The following is a 23,994-nucleotide window of genomic DNA, read 5'->3' on the forward strand; positions in this document are numbered from 1 at the left end:
AATACTGCCTTACTGCATAAATCGCTCATCCTAAATATATGCAATCCTAGAAATAGTTTTTTATATGAATGAAAATAATTTTAATAGTGTGGTGGATATACATAGACTGTATTTAAAAGCAGAATTTTTACTTGTGGAAGGGAAAAGGGTTACAATACAAACCGTTGGTTTGACCCAACTTTATATGTTTATATAATCAAAATGAATAAAAAGTTATTTAATGGATGAAATATAGGGGTGTCCATAATTCATCGAATTTTTGCTGAATTTCTATTATTGACATGGGGTGGGGTGTCAATAGCTGTACACTATGAAGGTACAATTATTAACACCAGCTAAAAAATCGCACATTTTGCAAATTAAAAAAAAATAATTCGGCAAAGAGGAGAGCTACAAAGAAATTTTATTTTAATAAATAAAATAATAAATAACATAACGCTTTTATGTTGTTGAATAATCAATCCTTTTTACACCAGTGCGATCAAGCAAAACAAAATTTGCCTTACCGTTCTTAACGCTACGAAAATAATAGTCTAAGATGTACACTTAAGTAAATGTTTTTGACCAGCGTCGAGTTCTGAGTCAATTTAACTTGCCCGTCCGTCCCAACGATAGTTCAAAAACTAATTGAGCTAAGTTCATCAAATTTTCACAAATGATTTTTTATAGTAAATGCCAAAAATTTTATTTAAGTTAGATATTATCGAGGTGCTGGTTTTGATACAACTTCAAAATTTATGTGATTATATCTTAGAAATAGCTTCCAGTTCATACTATAGATTCTTATTGAAGGTATTGAAGTTTCCTACAGGAGAATTATATTATAATGAGCCTGGTGTGTCTTTTACCAAACGCAATGGCATATAACTTAAAAAGTTATTTGGCTATATCTTAAAAGCTGTCTAACGTACACTAATGAAATTTTGTAAAAAAAATATGGTAAAATGGTAGCTATATTCCTTAAAAGTTGTGGAGAAGTCATGAGCGCATGCGATAAGTTCCATATAATATCGAAAGTTATTTGGTCGTATTTCTCAAAAATTATTCAACGTATAATTTTGAAAATATGCACAAGGAAATATGTTATTAGGGAGGCTATGTATAATAAAACTTGTTGAAATTTCTCGACTATTTGTGATAGCTGCCATATTAATTCACAAGCTGCCCAGAAACTGTTGAAGCTACAAAGCTGAAATTTTGAGCAAACGAATTGGGTGATGTGGCCATCATTTTCAGTGAAACTCTTTTAGATTATATGAGTGTTAATGGTAACTACCACATATGTATGTATAAAGTAGCACTAGTCATAAAAAGCAAGAGGTTGTATGAATTTATAAGTCAAATATCTTCGACATTTAATATAATTTATTCGTACGGGTAGTTATTCATATATTCTCATTTATGATCAATTTTTTATTCTTGACGCTTGATATCTTTTATACAAGAAGAATAGTTGAGAAATTAAAATGGAAAATGTTAATGAATTTATACAAAATTTTGGGATTCGATATAAATATAATTTAAAAAGATTTTCATAATATTAAATACAAAATATCGTATTCAATTGAAAATGTTGTTTTCATACATACCATATGTTTAATATAAACATAATGTATAAAAAAACTTTATGTAGTCAGCGCATAACTGACCGCGAGGTGTTTTGTCTAGCTCAACAAAAATGTTGTATCAGATTATGAAAAAGACCTTCCTTTCAAATTTTAAGTAACATACATAGAAAAATGTAATATTGATTTTAGTGGAGCTTGACTTTATGCCATCCGAACTATCTTATCTGGTAAGTTAATCATTAAATTTTGGTACAAACTATACTCAAATATTAAATTTCAAGAAATTAAGTCACTTAAATCTTAAGATGTGGTAAAAAATATAAGTTCAGTCTCAAATAATAAGTGAGAGTTCAGTTTCCGAGCTTTAATGTTCCTAAAAACGTTAATTTGCTGCTATGATATTCTAGTTGAAGATTTCTTCCAAAAGTATCTGAAATTTGGTGCTATCACATAACTTTCCCTATTATATGCAATGCGGGTGGTAAAAAAATAACTGTTGGAGGTTATATGATGACACCGAATTTCGCATGTCTAGTTTTTGGCCGAAATGGGTTTCTTCATGCTAGGGAAGCATAAATAAACTATTTTTAGAGAGATGTCTGTCGACCTGCCTGTCGGCGCGTAACAGCATTTCAAGTTTGGCTGAACCGATTGCACGGAAAGCGGAATATTTGAGTTTCTTTTGAGGATGAAGTGGTTTGATAAACTTTTAGGATATATAAGGACTCTGGAACTGAATCTTTACTATGGCCGATTTTGCGTTTTTGACAGTATTTAAGAAAATCTTGCCAGTGATTTTAAGATTTGAAAGAAGTGTTTAAAGGACACTTTCATAAAATGTTGCAAAACTTTCGGCAAAATAGACAGAAGACCTTGCGGTCGGTTATTAAAACCTTTTTAAAACTTTCAAATGAAAATAAAGCTTCTCCGTTGATATCTCAATTTTGCAATTGACCTTTTAACAAAGGTAAAAGATAATAATATTGACTTAGAATTCCATCTAACAAAGTTGAATAAACCTAATGAAATAAACTGATTCAGTTTGAAAGTTTGCAAATTTATAAAAGAAATAAAAAAATTTATGTATTTCGAGAAAGTTTAATAAATTACAAAGTATTTATTCTTAAAAATAAATTGCGGTTTTATAGCAGTTTTTCAATAATTTTTTCAACTAAGAATTGTGAATTTTTTAGAAATTTCATGTAACTTTTAATTTTTCTCCATATCTATTTCCAACTACTTTATAAAAATATTTTAAAATTCATAGTTCATTTGAGATGTTCAGATAATCTCATATGTTCCATATTACACAAGTTGTTATGTATTTTTTAGCACTATATGAAAAATTAAAAAAAAAAGCTTATTAATTTCACACTGTCCGTCCGTCTGCCTGTATAGTCGTTTAAAAAACTTCTACACTCTTGAAGGTTGAAACCTGAAAATAAGAACGTACATAGCTCTTTACTAAAAACTTACTTCCGTAAAAAAAATGTTTACCTATCTCTTTCCCTCTTAAAGTTATAGCTTTCGAAACCTTATAAATGCCATTTTGCAATTGTTTTTACAGCAAACCAAGCATTTTTCAAATTTCGCAAACGTCGAAAAGTGGTTCGTATTTGAGCCTTAAAAAAAGCAAAACGACCGTTAAATTTTAACTTTAACTAAAATCCGTTTTTTCCATATTTTTGATATAGTTTTTTTCTAGATCGCAAGTTGTAGGAGTTTGAAATTTTAGCAGCCTTTAGGTACTAATATTTATTAGTATAATTTCGTTAGAGTTTCGTTTCCTCTCCAGTTATCGCCTCCCGAAGTTTGAAAAATCTGAATTTTTGGCACTTTAATTTCCGACTGCAAGCTTTGCCAAATTTCCATAAATGCAGAAAACTAACGATAAATGCTATGCCATTAAAAAATATAATTGTTTTTCATAACTCATGCAATAACGACTCTTTAATTTTTTTTCATTTCAAAGTTTGCATGTATTGCTCACCCTAAATGTATGCAATCTTTGAAATTTATTCGTATATGAAGGAAAGCAATTTTGTTAATGTAGTAGATTGAAAAGTTCTGCATTACAAACCATTGGTTTGACCCTACTTTATTTGAATTATTGTTAATTCACATTCTTTTTTGAAATACTATGTGTATGTATTATTATAGATAGAATAATATATATGTATATGGTCGTTTAAAATGTGCTGTTGATTACTTTAAGGATATAATATTACGATCGAATACGATATTGTTTTAAGGACAATAGACGTAACAAACAATAATATGATTTTATTAAGTATTTATAAGGTCGTGTTACTCAATTTTTATAATTTTATTTGATAGCTATTATACTTTATGTGTATACTAGCATAATTATGTTTTTGTATGAATAAATAAATTTTTCAGATAAAAATATATTTATTCAGACTTAAAAAAGTTTAATTTTAATGTAGAATATGTATACATATTATTCGGGTTGATATACGAATATGTGTTTATGAAAGGCTGTTATGTTATTGTTGAAAATTACTACATTTGTGTATGAAAGTTACATTTTGTCCTCGCTGTTGGAGATTGAAAGTTTTCTGTATAAATAGTTATTACAAATGTCCTGACTGTCTAGCATACACATTTTTTTATAATCTTATTTTAAATTAGTTTGAAAATTAAAAGTCCACTATTTATACTGTTTCGCTTTTACTAATAATTCTTTTTAAAACTCAAAAATCACTGTTCTTATGTTTTTTACTTTTTTCTAAATTTTAAACTTTTTATAATTAAAATTATATACGAATATTACTATAATATTAAATTTAACGTTTTATTATTTATAACAATAAATTTAATGTTTTATTATTTATAAAAGTGTTACGATCTCGAAAGTATTATTACGAATACTACCCTCTTTAAGATTTTCCTCTTATATAAGTTTTGCATATCCAGCTAATTTAAAAGTGAGGTTAAAGTTGAATTCACTTTTGAACTTGAAAAATCAATAATTGGTATTATTAAATTAAAGGACATTTTTATATTCATTAGCAAAGAAATAGCAATATTGTGGTGAATGTAATAGGTAGGCAAAGTTAACTAATAGAATAAGAATTTATACTAAACTGCTATGGCAACATTTCTTGTTGAAAGTTCAATGATAGCGCGTAAGTTTTATTTGAAGTCAGGATGACATTTCTAATAATAAAAATGGTAAGTTAATAAAAAAATAAAACCAAAATGAAAAGTGCACTGAAAATTACATAATTATATAAAAACAATAAGAAAAAGACAATAAGAATATATTATCCTACGTGCGAGTAAATATGCCATAGCTTATTATAAAGCTTACTGTAAGTATACTTAATATGGGACAGACTATGATTTTAAGTTGCCGCATTACCATATTAATTTATGGGAAATTTCAGTACAGTGTTTTCAATATTTTTTAAGATATAGCCAAACTACTATTGAAGTTTCCACAAGGAGTCAAGAAATGTCAACGATTTTGATCACACATAACAGTCCTAATAATACACTTATTTTCACGAACTTTCTATATTATGTCTCCATTAATTTCTGATATAAATAACTATATAAATAACTTTACTGCTATAAATAACCTTTGAAGTTGAATGACAGCTACCCGAACCAGTACCTTGATCATATAACCAAACCCAATTTAAATAGGGTTCTGGAATTTACTATTATGAACCATTTGTGAAAATTTCTTGAACTTAGCTCAATTAGTTTTTAAGTTATCGCTCAATTAGTTTTTAAGTTATAAACTCTATATAGTTATTTTTATTATTGTAGCTATTTTTAAGTTATAGCAAATTCGACCCAAGGAGACGACCAAGCTGGAATCAAACTCTGATAAGTATCATTTTGTGTTTGTATATGTTTGCGCATATTTCTTTGTGGTGTTTTATTTTTTATTTGTAGGTTTGCCGTCATCCATAATGGGTAATTGACATAAGCATAAACACCTGTTACTGAAATTTTAATACTGTACTAGTTTTCAGAACTTTTAAAAAAATTTTTTGAAAAAAAAAAATATATCCATGGACATGTTTACTGTCCATTCGTTTACAACATATTTACAACACTTCTACACCCTTAAAGATAGAAAGCTGAAAATTTATATGTAAATAGATCCTTACTAGAAACTTTTACTTACCTCTCCCTCTAAAAGTTATAGTCCTAAAAATGTTATTTGTAACTATTTATTGGAGCAAAACTGTCCGCATTTTTCAAATTTTGCAAACGAAGAGAAGTACTGGCTGACCTTTTTTGACGCGGTATGCCATATTTGAAATTTAAAAAAGTAACAAGGTCGGTAAAATTTACCTTTATCTAAAATCCGTTTCCAAATTTTTGATATCGGTTTTCTTCTAGACCTCAGGTTATAGGATTCTGGAATTTTGGCAGCTTAAACACTAATAAATAGTTAATTTCTAGAAAAAAATTTGTCGAACCACCTCTCTCAAGTTATCGCCTATCGAAATTTGTAAAATTTGAATTTTTGACACCATATATTACCGAAACTGCAAGCTTTTCTAAGTTTCTATAAATGCAAAAAGCTAACGGTAAATTCTATGTCTTAAAAAATGTAAATATTTTTTTTTTTTTAACACACTTAATTAACCGTTAAATACGAGCTTTGTTCGATATTAACATCTCTTTAAATTTTATTTGTGCTTTTGTTTTTGTGATAAAGGTTGCTTGTAAACCTGGGTCTATTAAAGCTGAAGGCCCACCATTTCTATGGGTTTGTTCGAAATTATCAAATAAAAGTTGTACGATTTTATCAAAATCGGGAAAAAATAAAATTTCAATTTAAATTTTTGTACAATGTATTATTTTACATTTAAAAATGTAATGCATTGTATTGCTTACTTTAATAAGAAAATTTTCTGTTTCAATTTACTTTAATTTAAAAATTTCAAAAAAAAAATATACAAAAAAACATATGTATTGAAAAAATTTTGGATACATAATTTGAAAAATATATCAGTGTTAACAATGTCTCAATATAACACGTCGTCAAATTTTTTTGCTGATGACACAATATATCTCATGCATCGTAGCTCCAATTTTGAAGCTACCATTTCTATGCGCAAATATACGTTGATTCTGACCTATTTTTATCGACCGAATTGTGTATACAATAAGGTAGGTTATATGATGGCAATAAATTTTGCATATCGAGTTTTTGGTGGGGATGCACTCCTCCATGGTGGGAAGTTAAAAAAACTATTTTTAGCAACCTGTCGGTCAAGTTTCTCAAGTTCGGTTGAACCGATTTTGATGAAATTTTATATGTAAGTTTATTTCGACTAAGGGCACGGATTGATCTACTTTTAAAATATATCAGGTCTGGGAAATTGCACTTTTATCGGGCTTGTTTTACATTTTTGATCATTATGAAAAAAATATTCAACAGATTTACTTGAAATTTCATATATAAGCTTCATTCGGCCGTCCACGAAAGCTTCAAACTTTTGGAAGAAATCCGGTGTCAGCAATAAAACGTTTTGTACGGGCCAAATATACATTTTTGCGTATATAAAGAGAAATAATTAACCGATTTCATTGAATTGTAATATTTAAATTCGAGGTGTTCGAAATCGGAAACCAAACTGGGGGCCGATTTTACATTTTCTGCTATATCTACGCAACGGATCGATGGAATTTCTTGAAATTCAATATTTGAGTTATGGTTGTTACCAGAAGTTTCCGACGAACTTTTCGTATAATTGGGACGGCACAAAATGGAACTCTACGAAGAGCCAAATTAACATTTTTGTAGGTATGTTAACTAAAAGCTGTATTAGTGTCCTTAAAATTGTAAAAAAGTGTCTAAAACGCATTTTCATAATACTCCAGAATACTTTTATTAACCTTGAAAATATACATTGCGGTCGGTTATGTGGTGACCCCATCAGATTTTTTTGCAATAATTATGACGTAAAAAATTCCTATTGTAAAAATGAAAATTTATTTGCAAAAGATTCCTTTAAAAAATGTCAAGGATACAAAATTAATTATTTGTTGAATAAAAAATAAAGGCTCGAACTCAAAATTTTATTTAAGAAAATATACAATACTTAAATTTTCGCTTAAAAAACATTTATACTTAAAAAATGAATGATAAAACTTTAATGGAAAATTTCGAAATAAAAATGGTAAAATTATCATTAAAAACATTTGTTTCCGATACAATATTTATACCCTGCACTTCCTGAAGGGTATATTCACTTTAGTATGGAGTTTGTAACTACTTGAAGGAGTCATCTGCGGTAGGGACATATACATATATTCTTGCTCAGCGTAAAATTCTGTCCGTCCGTCCATCGGTAATTTTTTAACTATTTATTGCAGTGAAACCATAAGCATTTTTGAAATTTTTCAAAAGCAGAAAGGCAGTGATTTGCTTCTACTAGCGCGGTATGCTATAGTCAGGCACGGTCCTGATGCACTCATCGCCCTAAGCGGCTCCTAAAAAGTGCCCTCCCCGTTTGCATTGTTTTATCTATTTAATTGTAAATTTTATTACATAAGGCTCTTTCTTGTAACCTTATCATACTGAATTATACTAATTGCTAATTATAGATTTAAAGCCTAAAACTAAGCTCTCAGTTTTTTGTTTTATAAACTATAAATTTATATTGTAAACAACAAGGTAGTTTATTTAACTCTATTTTATGAAGTTATGATCAGGTTTATTTCAATCATTTAAACTTGATTTTTTGATTTTAACAACAAAAAATTTATTTTTTGGCGAAACTTATTGTAAAAGGTTTTAAGAAAATAATATTAAATAACCTTTTTCAAAGCTTATTTGAATATGAAACAAGTAAAAATGTTTCAGTCGGTATAAACCGATTGAATTATACCCTGCACCGTTCGTTGTTGAACGGATATGTCTGATTTATAACTGGACACACAACTGCCAAGTTTCATGAATCTGACTTTATTTTTCCAAATATTTAAACCTTTGGACTTGTATGAAATCTACTCGAACCTGTTAAGCAATTCCACCAAAACTTCAGAAATATATGTGACCTATAACTCGACATACAACTGCCAAGTTTCATGAATCTGACTTTATTATTTTTCCAAATATTAAGAATAAGCTTTTAGACTTGTATGGGAGCTACTCGAACCTGTCAACCAATTCCACCAAAACTTCAGAAATATATCTGACCTATAACTCGACACACAACTGCCAAGTTTCATGAATCTGACTTTATTATTTTTCCAAATATTTAAAATTAGCTTCTGGAGTTGTATGGCAGGTACCCGAACCTGTCAAGCAATTCCTCTAAAGCTTCAGAAATATATTTGACCTATAATGGGACACATGACTGCCAAGTTTTATGAATCTGACTTTATTATTTTGACGAATATAAAAAATTTGCTGTGGGAGTTGTATGGCAGCTACCCGAACCCGTTGTCCGAATTAGTCCAATAACAATAGGGCTCGTCCTTGGTACAAAAGATAAAACTTGTGAAAGTTCGGTGTCGATTGCATTATTCGTTTTTGAGTTATCGTGCGATCGGACGGACGGACGGATGGACGGACGGACAGACGGACATGTATATATATATCCATACCGCAGATGACTCCTTCAAGTAGTTACAAACTCCATACCAAAGTTAATATACCCTTCACGAAGTGCAGGGTATACAAAATCTGATGTGGTCAGCACATAACCGACCTCAATGCGTATTGTCTAGTTAAGTGAAAGTGCTATAGAATTTTATAAAAATGTCTGTTAAATACTTCTTTCCAATTTTAAGGCATTAGTAAGCTTATAATTAACATACTTAGAAAAACGTAAATTTGGCTCTTGGTAGAGTTTCGCTTTGTGCTACCCGAATTCCCTGAAATGCTAGCCAGTTAGTTTCGGTAACAACCAGAGCTCAAATATCAAATTTCAAGGAATTTCATCAAACCGTTCCGTAGATATGGTAAAAAATGTAAAATCGGCCGGCTGACCAGTTTTCAAGCCCTGATCTGCGCAGTTCCCGAGGCCTGATATATCCCAAAAGTTGATCAATCCGTACCACAGTCGAAATAAACCTTCACATAAAATTTCATCAAAATCGGTTCAGCCGAACTTGAGATAGACGGGTGCACACACAGACCGACAGCCCCGCAGGTTTCTGAAAATAGTTTATTTATACTTCCCTGCTATGCAGAAGTGCATTTCCACCGAAAACTCCACCACCACATAACCTACCTATCGTATACACAACACCGACGTAAAAAAGAATTTATTTACTTATATACTTAAATGATTGTGCATAGCGAAATTTTGTTCGTAATTTTAAATTTATTTCACAAATCGTCTGAGAAATAAAGCCGTGTATAAAAAAAATCTCGACTTGCATTCGAAAATTTAGAAATAACTAAAGTTTCAGTTCAAAATTTGTGGCTTAAAAACTAAGGCTTTTATGTACATAGGTATAAGCTTTTATATTGTTCATTATATTTTTTAGATCTTATTAAAGTAAATGTATTTACTGGTATTTATAGACTTCTGGTTTTGAAATTTCAGAATGTCGTTCTGTTTAACTGTTTTAATTTTAGAGATAGATGTGTGAAACAGGTTATGCGCCATTTCATTTTACTTTCATTCATAACGATCATGTAATTTTGAAATTCATTCAAAATTTTTTGTTGTTAAACAAAAAAAAAGCTATTGGTATACACAATCTCAATATCATGCTACGCATTCCATTATTTAAGAATATTGTTCTCATTCTCTTTTTATACCCTGCACTTCCTGAAGGGTATATTCACTATGGTATGGTATGGTATGGTATTCTTGCTCAGCGTAAAATTCTGCGTTGATTTAGACATGTCCGTCCGTCTGTTCGTCCGATCGCACGAGAACTCCAAAGCGAATAAAGAAATCGGCACCAAACTTTCACAAGTTGCTTCTTTTGCGAAAACGACAGCTGCTATTGTAATTGGGCCAATTCGGGAGTTTTCTAATTCTAGATATTTCAAAAACAAACTTTAAACTCAGATTGCTAACATGCAGGGTATAATTCGGTCGGTTTATACAAACTGAAACGTTTTACTTGTTCTATTTTCTTTCTTTCCACATTCTAAATTTTTTTTTGTTCTTGTTTTTTACCAATGCAGTAGTATACAGAAGAGTAATACATTATAATAATGTCTTTGTTTGTTTGGTGAGTCGACTAAAACTCAGCATAAATAAAAATTTGCGTATATAAAACAATTTAAATATAATGTGTACGAACGAGTGCTGATAGGGAGCAATCTCAGCAAAATAAAAATCTTGCTTCCTGAGATAATTATATGTGTACGCATGAGTGTGGATCTTATCCATATTAGACAATATAAATTATGTGTACATATTATGTGTTAAATTATGTGTTTCCTGATAGGAAAGCTAATTTGAAAAGAAGGTCAACTAACGTAAACTCTCCAGAAGCCAAACGGAAACCACTGGAGTAATTTATCCCCAGAAATCAAATATATCATCGTATGTCAAATCAAAGATTAAATGGCCCTCAGTCTTCAGCAAAAAAATGATGCTAAGAATCCCCGAAGGTAAAACAGAAAACACAATCAAGTTGGGAACTTGGAGTGTAAATAGCGTATGTGACGCTGAAAAACTTGAGAACACGGTTCAAGAAATGAAGCGCACAAACATTGATATATAACGTATAAATGAAACTTGGTGGCCTAAATATGGGAAATATCTGATGAAAGAGCAACCTTTTATTTTATTGGGAATGACACAACAAATCACAGAAATTGTGTTAGAGTTATTGTTGCTAAACACATAATAACATATGCAATCAACTATATACCATTATCTCACAGGACCATGCAAATAAAGTTAGAAAAAAAATTTATAGATATTAATATTATTATAATAAATGCTCCTACTTTCGAAAAACCTGACAGCGAAATAGAACAGTTTGTCAAGCATCAACTCTTTTAGAACACAGAAAACCGCATGAAAAGAACATCATAATGGGAGACATTAAATGCTAAAGGTGGTTGTGGAAAGTTGGAAGGTATAGTTGACCCTTTTGGTCTGGCGATAGACTTGTCGAATTTTTCGACTTAGACAACCGGAAAATTATTAACACTTGGTTCCATCTTCTAAAAAAGAAGATTACGCACTTGAACATCCTCACGAAGTGACGAAAACAACATAATTCGCAACCAAATAGGTATTATACAAATTAACAAGTGCTGAAGTAATAATGGTGTCCGAACTCGAAAAATCCTTGAGGGAAGCAAAGCCCTTTATAGGCCCATTTCACTGTTACCAATGATGTCCAAGCTAAGAAAAACTGCTATTAAAGAGATTGAAGCCAACAACAGGAAATAGGGATCTCATGCCAAACCATCAGTTTGAATTTACAAGAAACCATTCTACAATAGACCAGGTCCATTGAACAACGAATATAGTAGAAGAAAGCATAGAAATTAAAGAAATCTACTCTTCTATATTTCTAGACGTAGCATTCGACAAGGTATTGCACAAAGGCCTTATATTTTAGTTAGGACAAATTATACCATCACTATTTGTAGTAATTTTGGAATCTTACTTAGCTGATAGATTATTTAGAATTAAGATAGACGAGAAAAAAAATAGAGTTGACCTTGTCAACTCTGTGATACCCGTACGAATTTGTTATCCTATGTGCGAATAACTAATGTGCCATAACTAACTATGAGGCAGACTATGACTTAAAGTTGCCGTATTACCATATTAATTTATGCAAAATTTCAGTACTATGTGTTTTTCCAAATTCCTGTTGTGCCAAACTACTATTGAAGTTGTATGACAGCTACCAAGAAGAGCCAAGAAATTTTAGCGAATTTTATCAAGCACTACTAATATATTCACTTGTGTGAAATCTCAATATCACAGCTTTTATAGTTTCTGAGATATAGCCAAATAACTTTTGAAGTTGTATGGCAGGTACCAGAAGGAGCCAAGTAATTTCAACGACTTTCATGAGTAACATTGGCCCTACTAATATATTCGTTTGTGTGAAATTTCGATATCATAACTTTTATAGTTTCTGAGATATAGCCAAATAACTTTTGAAGTTGTATGGCAGGTACCAGAAGGAGCCAAGTAATTTCAACGACTTTCATAAGACACATTGGCCCTAATAAAATATTCGTTTGTGTGAAATTTCAATACCACAACTTTTATAGTTTCTGAGATATAGCCAAATAAATTTTGAAGTTGTATGGCAGCTACCCGAACCGGTACCCCGATCACGTCTAATTTAAATAGGGTTCTGGCACTTACTACAATAAATCATTTGTGAAAATTTGGTGAACTTAGCTCAATTAGTTTTTGAGTTATCGTTCGGACGGACGGACGGACGGACAGACAAAGCTAAATCAACTCAGAATTTGACGCTGATCAAAAACATACACTTGAGTCTATATCTAACACCGTTATTTCTTAGCGTTACAAACGGTAAGGCAAATTTAGTATACCCTTCGAACATACGTTCGTACGGGTATAAAGATTATTTAGAAACAAGACGCTGAATACTCTACACTAAGAGAAATAAGAGCAGGTGTGCCTCAAGGCAGTATATTGGGCCCAACGTTGTACTTGCTTTACACGAGTGATCTACCACAAATAAAAAATGCTAAGGTAGCCACTTTTGCTGACGATACTGCGATATTGGTAGTAGCATCGAACATTGATGATTAACTGATGATTTTCATCGAACATTGATGATTAACTGATGATTTTCATCGAACATTGATGAAAAAAATTACAGTGGAATAAGATTGGAAAATTAAGTCGTGTGAAGCAAAATCGGTTCACATAAACTTCACCAATCGAAAAATAGTGAATCCACCAAAAATTAACTTAAATAGAATGAACGTAGTAATCCATAACTCAGTAAAATACCTAGGGATGACTATAGGTCAAGCTAAGGTGGAAAGAGCATATAAAGAAGAAACACTTGGAATTAGAAAATAAATATAAAGAAAATTATTGGATCCTAGGCCGTAACTCACATTTTGCAATTGATAATAAAGTATTGATTTATAATCAAATCATTAAACCAATACGGCTATACGGCATTCAACTGTAGGGTTGAACCAGGAAGACTCATATTTACAAAATTCCAACCTTCCAGAATAGGCTTCTATGGTGTATGGTAAATGAGGTACTGTATATACGTAACAGTGACATTCACAGGGACTTAAGAATTCGTTTGGTCTTTCGATATTTTTTTATCTAGTAGGAAAAAACATATTCAACGCATATAGATTATTAGCTCCTCTGTAAAACAGGTAAAAGCAGATCCTACTGCGAATGAATCGACACCTCATAACCTTCTTCTGCCAGAAATCAAAAACGGTCAAGGCCAAGAAGATCCAACAATAGCAAAAACCTTGATGTTGAAAGGTTAAGAAATGGCAATATTAAAAACCAATTGGCAGTAGAAAAAATTATTGTTTCTTATTACGAACACATTTAGCATTCCAAGTTACTGTACGTATTTCATTTACGTACATCTTTTCTTAATTTCTTTGGTGTCCCCGTATACACCTCAGTGTATCTATTTTCTATTTTTAATAATCTTTTAGAGATCTCGTCAATTCTAATCAACATGCTAATGCATCATTTGCATAATCTCTGCGTCATGTCTTACGAGAGTTGTATAAAAACAAAAAAAAGAAAAAAAATTAGGAGAGTATGCAGTGTGGTGCTAGGTGTTGTTATTCTGGCTATTTTTGGAGCTCTTTGCTCATTAAGTTTAACTTGATTTTGTTTGATTTTATTCTTTTTTAATCTTGTTTTTTGCAATACCTAGATAACTAGCAGGATGTGCCTCATTGCAGTTCGCACATTTGGGCTGAAAATTGTCCTTCTTGTTGCACTCTGCTGTCATATGGTTACGAGCACATTTTACACATTTAGCCTCTCTTTGGCAAAACTTTTTTGTCTCATCTAGTTTTGTACCACCTTACAAAGACTCTCTAACTTTGTTTTAACGTTTTTAAATATATTTGAAATTAGTGCGTTAGCACAAGGGGCTATATAATATTCTAGTATTGATAATATTTTAGTATTCAAGTTTTTTTTGTACTATTCTTTGTAGTGGTAAAAAAAAAACAATATTTTTGTGTTGTATTTTATTTCCGCTTGATATTGCACTCTAGTATGATGTGAATGGTTAAGAATCCAATAAATAAATAAAAGAAAACAAAAACGAAAAATTTTGAACTAAAAAGAGAAAACCGAAGTTTCATATACTACAAAACTACAAAATTTAGTTTTTTGGAAAGAAGACGAAACGTATTATTAAAATTTAAATAAAGAGGAAAACGCCATAATGTTCGTTACGGTTAAGAGTTGAAAATACATTTTTCTTTTTTGTTTTCTTTTTTTGTATATTGAGTTTTTCCGTTTTCCTATTTTGTATAATATTTCTTTTTTGTCGTAAAAATCTTTCTACAAATAAGTATATTCAAAAAAGATATATAGGATTCTATAAGATTTCTCAAAAAAGTGCTTTGAATTTCTCAAAACTTTAAATTGTCCCTAACTAAATTTCTTCCATATCGAATTAAATTGAAAAAGTCAGAATAGTCAAAATTATCTTTGAAAATTCAAGCGTATTCTAGATTCATGTTATTTAATCAACCGCTCATAATTAATTGAAAAAAAATCAAATACTGAATATTACAGTAACATAAATAGGAAATCTAATCCAACGAAAATAAGCTTCATTTTTATTAGTTTTAGAAACTTGTTTTAACTAAATGTATTCGAAAATGTAACTTCTGCTGGAATTGACTGCACATATACCATACAAATAGTTCTAAAAAATTTGAGCTATAGGTTTATTATGAAATATACTGTTTTGTTTAATAATACTATTAAATAGTTTAGAAGAAACTATTTTAGTTAGCAGAAACCATTTAAGGAAAATGGCAGTAAAGTTTCCAACAACCTGCACAATCATAATCCGATTATAGTTTAACATCAAACCTTGGAAAGGTCTTCCAAATGTTTGTTAAGGGCAAACTTATAACAATAAATAATATCCCATTTAAAAATCGATTCGCATTTAGATGAAAACATATTAATAAATGGTGTTAATAAAGTTAATTGCAATATATGCGAGAATTTAAATGCTGGAAACAATACTACTATTGACCAAATAACAACAATCTTGGAAGGAATTCGAAAAATTTTGAAAAATCGATCCACGAATCCACAAAATCGTTTAGAGTGCTTTGATTAAGTCAAATATTTAAAATTTATTTTTTAAGTTTTGTAATTTAAATCCTCATATTATTACATATTTTAAGCCTTGTAATTTGAATCTTCTGTTTTAGGGAGGTTTTCCTAGATGTAAATTGAAATTGAGATGTATTAAAAAAATACTACCAACAGGATTCATATCACTGGAAGGTTTAACTTGAATTCCTTCTGGAATACAAAGCCAAAGTCATGATCTAATATTATATGTCAGTATAATAAACGGATTTCCTGAAAAATTATGGAATTTGATCTGAATTAACCTGGTGACTCTTTATTAAAATACATAAAATTTTTACCGGATAAGGTATAAATTCAATTAATCAATATATACTATCTAGTTAAGCGAAAGTGCTGCACAAGATTATGAAAACATCCTTTAAACACTTTTATCAAATCTTAAAAAAGCTATTAAGTTTTAATTATGATACGTAGAAAAATTTAAATTTTGCCCTTAGTAGATGTTTACTTTAGGCCAATCGAATCCCTTGAAAGCTTCGCCTGTTAGCAAACAGAATTTAAATATTATATTTTAAGAAATTGCGCCAATTAACTCTTTGAGTGTAATAAAAAATGTAAAATCGAGCGCTAGTTCAGTTTCTGAGTCCCAATATTTCCAAAAAATTTTTAAGTTCATTGCTTCAAATTTTTTAGTGTACTCTGGATTTTAATGTTAAATTTCAAGAAAATTGAGTATTGGACGAACTTTCATTAAAATTTTATCTTAATGCGTTGAATGAATTCCTAAAGATGATGAAAATTCAAAATCGACTCGCAAAAAGCTGATGTTCCCGAAGCCTGGGAGATATTCCAAAAGCTGTTTAAATCGCATTAGTCAACATGAAATTTTCATCAAAATCGAATTATTCAAGCTTTAGATAAACGCATACGCAAGTCAACTGATCGACGGATTAAACGTCTTTAAAAAATAACATAATTTATTTAGGTTTCCCTATACCACGCAGAAGTATTTTTTATTATTTTTGCATCAATAGCTGATTCTAACGTAATTGTGATTGATACTGTACCATGGTAAAATAAGAAATTTTTTGTACAGAATTTAAAGACGTTTTACGGGTGCTTTTAATGTTTCATAACATATGTATAAAAAGTAAACAAATTTTGCCTCGTACATAATTTTTATGGAAATAACTGAATGAATAAAATGTTTAATAAAAATGTTATAAAACATCTATAATAGATGTTTAAAATAGTACAGAATATGAAAATTTTCAATGATAGTATAAAAATATTAATCATTACGTTATTCCTACTGTATGCAAATCCCCTTCATGATTTGAAATGAACATGAATTTTCAATTTGATTTTGACTAAATAATAAGCTTTAAACAGTACTATTTTTTTTAATACATAATCTGTGATGTTACCTTTTCCTTATGAATCTAAAAACTTGGGATAAATACATTTTCGGAACTAAAAGCTCCAATTGTGAACGTCTAAGATTCATGCTATTACATAAAAAGCATTTACTTTTTAGGAAAATTTTAAGAAAGCATTTTCTTTTTGCTTTAAGAATTTAAATTATTTACATTTTTCTTTTATTTAGAATTTAAATTATTTACATTATTTTTCCTTTTCATGTGCGTTAGTAAATAATTTATTTCATTCTATACATAAATTTTTCCAATCTGACTATTCCGTATTCATTTTCTTCTAAAAATCTTCTATTTTGTAGCCATTTTTAACACAAGAGGTTGATTTTTATCTCACTCATAATAGACACTCATAATCGAGGCTATAGTTTGGTTTTAATTGAGCTGGTTTTTTTGAAAGTAGTTTAAGTCCACGTTTTGAAAAGACTTCATAAGTAAGTGGTAATTTTGATGAGCTATAATATTTGATGACCAAACCTTTAAATATCACAATATATGAAAAAATTGTATATACTATACTTTCAAAAAAACCAGCTTAATAGTTCACTTTATAAATTTATACATTTCTTATATGTATACTTACTTAATTATGAAATTTCAAAAAATTAAAACAAGCGTAACCCCAATAGAGTAAACAATAGATGAAAACAACAAACAGCTGATTCGTGATATATTTATTTTTAGTATAGTTTAAGTTTTGTAAGAGTCTAGTTTTGTCCCAATTACAATTTGTGTTAATTTATTTTATTTATTTATTTATTTATTTATATGTTATTTATTAAAAAAAGAATAACTGATGATTTTAAAAATTTTAGAAAATTCATTTATTAGAGCTATTGAGTTACTTAATTATGTTAGAATCAAATTAAAATTTGTTCAATAACTTAATGTAAGTATACATATAGAAATGTATAACATAATGTAAAAACATTATTATCATATAAAATTATTATTTTAGCCCTGATGAAGATTTAAAATTAAATCGAAACGTTGGTGAAAAGTTAAAGAACATTGTTTTTATTTGTCCTACACCAGACTACACAAAAAATTTTAAGTACTAAAATTAAAAGACGCTACAATTAGAACTTCAATATGAAAAAAAAAATATATATTATACAGCTACTTCTCAGGTGTCAAAATGTTCGAGTAGAAGGGCTAGAGACATGGGACAAAAAGCATTAGATAGAGTTGTGCCTTTAGGGTCCCAAAAAAGCAAAAATCACCACCCAGCCTCCCCCTTCACCCCCCTCCAAGGTGCTTTGTGACCGCTTTTTACAAAATGGTACTACATCCTATAGGGGTAATTTTTATTTACTTTTGGAGGTATAATTATTGTATGTGAATTCGTATTTGGAAGTGTGAGTTATAACAAAAAGTGAACACTAAAAATTGTAAAGATTTAATAAAATCTACATTGTTTTATAATAAGTATGTGCTGCAAAATGTATTAGTAAGCAAAACATAAGTGTACATTAAATCTCTTAACAATATATTTTTAAGACAAAATTTTATAACAAAATGTTATTCTATTGCATTAAACTTTTTACAAAAAGGAATTTTAAAAAAAATATTTAGAACGGAAACTCGCTGATATTGATATGTAAGGGTAAAGCTTTTTTAACTTCATTTTAACAAAAATAAAATTATCAATAAACAATGAAAAATTCATCTGGCAAATCGCATATTTTAGGGTTCGAACTTGGGACTTTTTGCATAGAAATCGTATGCTATACGCATTACTCTATACACGTTAGTATTGGTGTATGTAATATAAATGTATTATAAAAATGTATTATATAATATAATATGTATTATAAAGTATGTATTATAAAATCCAAATATATACGTGCATGGATTTTAGTAGCGAATTATTTTATGCGTATACGGTAATTTATCGCTTAAAGTGCTTATTGTCAAGCGTATTTTACGATTTCATGTGACATAATTCAAAGCGAGGTTCTAAAATAAATTTCTAAAATAAATTCAAAAGATATTAGATCTCAAAGGAATTAATTATTTGTTTAATTATGTACATTTTCATAATTATTTTTAAGAGCATTTCTAATTTTACGTTTTGTCTTATTAGGAAAAAGACATATCTTTATGTATGTAACGGACGTGTTTTTAAAGAAAAAAAGTAAACTTAAAATATCCCAGATACAGAATGGAACACAATTTCAAAACTACAGACATAATACTGCCAAAGCACACACGACTAGTTATACATAAAAAGAACATGCCATAGGTTGTATTGTAGATGTTTTTAATTTTTTACAAGGTTGAAAGCATCCATTAATAAATGACATTTAATGATAACAGAAGCATAATAGAAAGAAAATGTGTTCTGTTTGGTTGCTAATCTTCGTTATCTCTGGTCCCGCTCACAGCCGGACACAAGCAGTGATAGTGAATAATAGTCGCCTTCTAATCCATTTCCCGGTAGTTGCGATATGTTGTATTGAAGGGAAAACCTCACCTGACCTAGCCATTCCAAAGGTCAGACCGTAACGGGTGTAAACTGTCATCAGGAAGGTAATATCCCCTCGAGACATCGCCAGGAGCCCGTCCGATTTTTTAAGGTCAGAAATTAAACTTTACTTCCAAAATGAACCAAACTTTATAATTTCATAATATTTTCTTATTATGAATAAAACTCAATTGATTGGTGAATTTACATTTTATTAATATAAGAGTTAAAACTTAAGCTAAAAATGAACTGTATTGTTTTACAACTCGACAAAAATTATTTTTTTTATTTTAATAAATGAACAGTTGAGTTTGGTCAAATTTGCTGAATATGCATTTTTAATAAAAAATTTTCCAGATCTAATTTAAATCAAACTTTAATAAACAACTCGCAACGTAGTTGAATTATTCACGTTGTCTAAGTATGATAAACTATCTGGGTTATTATACAGCGTGATTCAGAAAGGTATACAACAACATATACCATTAGTTAGAGGGTCGAAAAGGGGTAAAACTTTTGTTCCTGAGTAGGTGCGAAATCTCAAGTGTTTTCGAGATACAAGGATTTTAACGAATTTTCACGAAATTTCTAGTTATCTAAGCTTTATTGGTTATTAGGGCTTAAAATAAACGCCTTACTTGTTTATGTGTTTTGTGTATTTTCAGAATACCAATCGTTCGAACTTTAGGATAAATAAAATTTTTCTCTTTTTTTATTTTTTGAGTTTTTTGTAACCAGGTAATTTCGTTCGAAATTTTTTGAAACCTTCAAATTTTTTTTACAGAATTTTGGCCACTTTCTCAAACTTTAATTTTGGCTACTAAGTGTTGAGAAATGTTTTATGGCACAGAAGATATAGCACGAAAACCATTTCTATGCCAAGATTTTAAGGGCCCTAATAAAATGTAAAAAAACCAAAAAATTTCATTATTTTTGATTTTATTGATTTTAAAAGCTGTATTTATCACCTAGCTGTATTTTCGTTAATATCTTTAAAAAATGTTTGATTATTTATGTTTGTGGTACAATTATAAAATTTAATGAAGTAATCTTCATTTAAAACAATCTTTTTCACGTCACAATGTGATGTCAAAATTACATCTTTTGCAAATTGAACTATTATACTACTATCGTCGATATTAAGTATTATAAAGTTACAACTTTTTATTTTCCTACAATTTTTGTGTACATAATGGTTTAATTCGTCTAACTGGGGAAGTGCTTCAGTTTCTTTATATTGATACGAAGTTCTATTTCGGCCTTTGCTATTGAAGTGTCTATTATTACATTCATTTTATGAAGCTAATGGCACTGTTAACTTTCCGCTGATCGAGGCTAATTTAAAAGGTATTTTGATTATATATATTGATTTATTGGTTCTGATTCTTGAGAATCCTACTTTAAAGTGTTTGAGTTTATTTGCATTTATTTTAAAATTAATTAATTCGACATGGCTTAAAAGTGAAGGGTGGAAAATGTTCAGATTAGTAAGGATAAAATAGTTTTGCAAATCTTCGATAAATTTAATTAGTTGTTTTATCGTTAATTACAGCTCAAAAGCTGCAATTTTTAGAGTATTGTTGCTTACATTATTTTTTGCCAAATTTTGAAATAATTGTCTGTCTTGTTGGATATTTGTTAGTAATTTATTTATGAAGGTATTCAAGTTATTGTTAATTTGTATCTGTTGGTTCAAGCTTTTTATAATATTATGGTCATTACGTTCGATTGTTTGAAGTTGTCGGTTAATATCTTGTCTGTCTTCGACATCTATAGTTCTGTTGCGTTGATTAAGATATGTCCGTCCGTCCGTCCGATTGCTAAATACCTCAAAAACGAATAAAGCAAATGCAACTAAACTTTTGCAAATTGCTTCTGTTATGCCAATGTTATTGGACCAATTCGCACATTTGCTTCGGGTAGCTGTCATACGACTCAAAGTGTTTATTTTAAATGTTTCAAAAATTAATAAAGACATGAATATGAAATGTGTCCAATACTTGTGTCCAATATACTTGTGTCCAATTACATCTTATATGCGTTCTAAAAATTTTAATGGAATGCCTGCACTGGTTCGGGTAGCTGCCAAACAACTCCAAAAGCTAATTTCATAGTTGAAAGATATTCTCGAAGTTCTTATAGAATGGCTTGACAGGTTTGGGTAGTTCCGATACAACCTTAAAACTAATTTTAAATATTCGCGAAAATAATAAAGTTAGACACATGAGACTTCGCAGTAATGTGTCCAATTATAAGTTACACATATGCTTGAAGTTTTTTTAGAATCACTTGACAGGGTCGGGGGAGCTTCCATACAACTCCAATTGTAGGTCAGATATATCCGACAAGTTTTTATGAAATAACCTGACATGTCCGAGTAACTGTCATACAATCATGAAAGCCAATTCTAAATATTTCAAAAACAAATCTTTACGCTCAGTTTGTCAAGTTGCAGGGTTTAGACCGACTGAAACGTTTTTACTTGTTTATATTAGAATTATCTATTTTCTTTGGAATATTCCAGAGCGATGAGTTATATGGCTAATTTATTTTCTCCACTATTTTTTGTTCTAACATATCTTTGATTTGTGGGTTTATTTCTTCTCCTTCACGTTTTTTAGGGCAACGATAACTTTTACAATAAATTGGACTATTTGTTTTGAGTTTAATCTCATACTTACTTTTAGGGATGCCAGATTATACCCTTCTTTAAAAATAAGTCTAAATTTTTGACAAAAATTCGTCAATTCGTTTTTTTCTACGTTATTTAAATGATTTTGGTTTATTTTGTTTAAAGTGATTCGTTTCAGCGATATTAAGAATGCATATTAAGTTTTGAAGATAAATTTTATTCCCTGAACATACTTTCAGAAATTGGTTTGCAATATCGACTTTCGCTGCAAAAGAAAATAAAAAGTTGATACCCATGATGGCGTCGTATTTCTTGCTCCTCTAAAGAGCATTATGGGATGGAAGGTAGGAATATAATATATTCCAACCTTCCATTCCAGTGTTCCTTTTCCTTTTACTTCAATGGGATAAGGAGTAACCTTCTTCAGATTAGTTAGGGTCTCCCAAAGATTTATATGTTAACGGTCCTTCTAATTTTTCGATTTTGAAGAGTAAGATATTAGGTTTTATAAGACTTTTGTCTGAGCCTGAATCTATCAAACAATTTATTTTGGCATTATTTCAAGTTAATTTTATTATGGGTAATTTATTGCCCGAGCCTATTTCTTAAAATTTACTTCCTCTTTCCTTTCATTTATAGCGTCAATATTAACTACTTCCTTTTATTGGTTCAGGAACTTATGTATGAAAATTTTATTTAGATTCAAAATTCTGTCTGAATTATCTACAGTTTTGCTTAAATCGTCCATAGTTTTGTTTGAATTGTCAAGAGTTTTGTCTAACATTGCTTTGCTGGAAATATCTAGAGTAGTGTTGTCTTGGGAAATTATTTGTATTATTGTTCTGAGAAAAATTATTATTATGGAAATTACTGTTTTATTAAAATTATTATTTGCTTTATTATTGTTTCTAGAATTTTTATTGTCATAAAAGTTAGAATTGTTCGATCTATTATTAATATTATAATTTTGTTTAATTACATTTTCTCTGATTAAGTCAGAGTTCCCTAAGAAATTGTATGCTTCTCTAAGCGGATTTTTATTTCTATTACAATTCAGATGGTTTATCTCAGTCGTATTCGTACTTCGAATTTAACTTTTCTAATAGATATTCTAATTTATAATAAAAATCACTTACCGATGTTTTTCTTACTAAGAATATCTGTTGGTATAGATGATGATACGACTGTTTCAATCCGAAGTTTTTTATGGGAACTTGTTTTACCTCTTTCCAGGATTTTTTTTTTTGGATATTTCAGATCACATCTAAGGTTGGTCCCTGTATCTTGTCTATCAAGACCCGTTGAAAGACGTATCGTTCTGCACTCACATTGATGCAAGCAGATTTTATATCGTTTCCACCTCAGTTATGACCAATGTTAAAGCATATTATTTGTCACCTCTATATTCGTGGATTTTTTGAGCATCCTGCTTAATGATAGTGTAAACATGTTGGGAGTTAGAGTTTGCGAATCTTGCTGGGTGGATAATTTACTTTATTGGTTATTGTCAGGCTGCATATTTTCGTCACTATCTTCACTGGTTCTATAAGCGTTATAAATTTTCACTTTTATTTGTATAATATATATTAATAAAAAAATTTAATAAATAAGTTTATTTGTACAATATATTGATAAAAAAATT

This window comes from Condylostylus longicornis, unplaced genomic scaffold (genome assembly GCF_029603195.1).
Source record: "Condylostylus longicornis isolate FDR11 unplaced genomic scaffold, ASM2960319v2 ptg000001l, whole genome shotgun sequence".
Classification (NCBI taxonomy): domain Eukaryota; kingdom Metazoa; phylum Arthropoda; class Insecta; order Diptera; family Dolichopodidae; genus Condylostylus; species Condylostylus longicornis.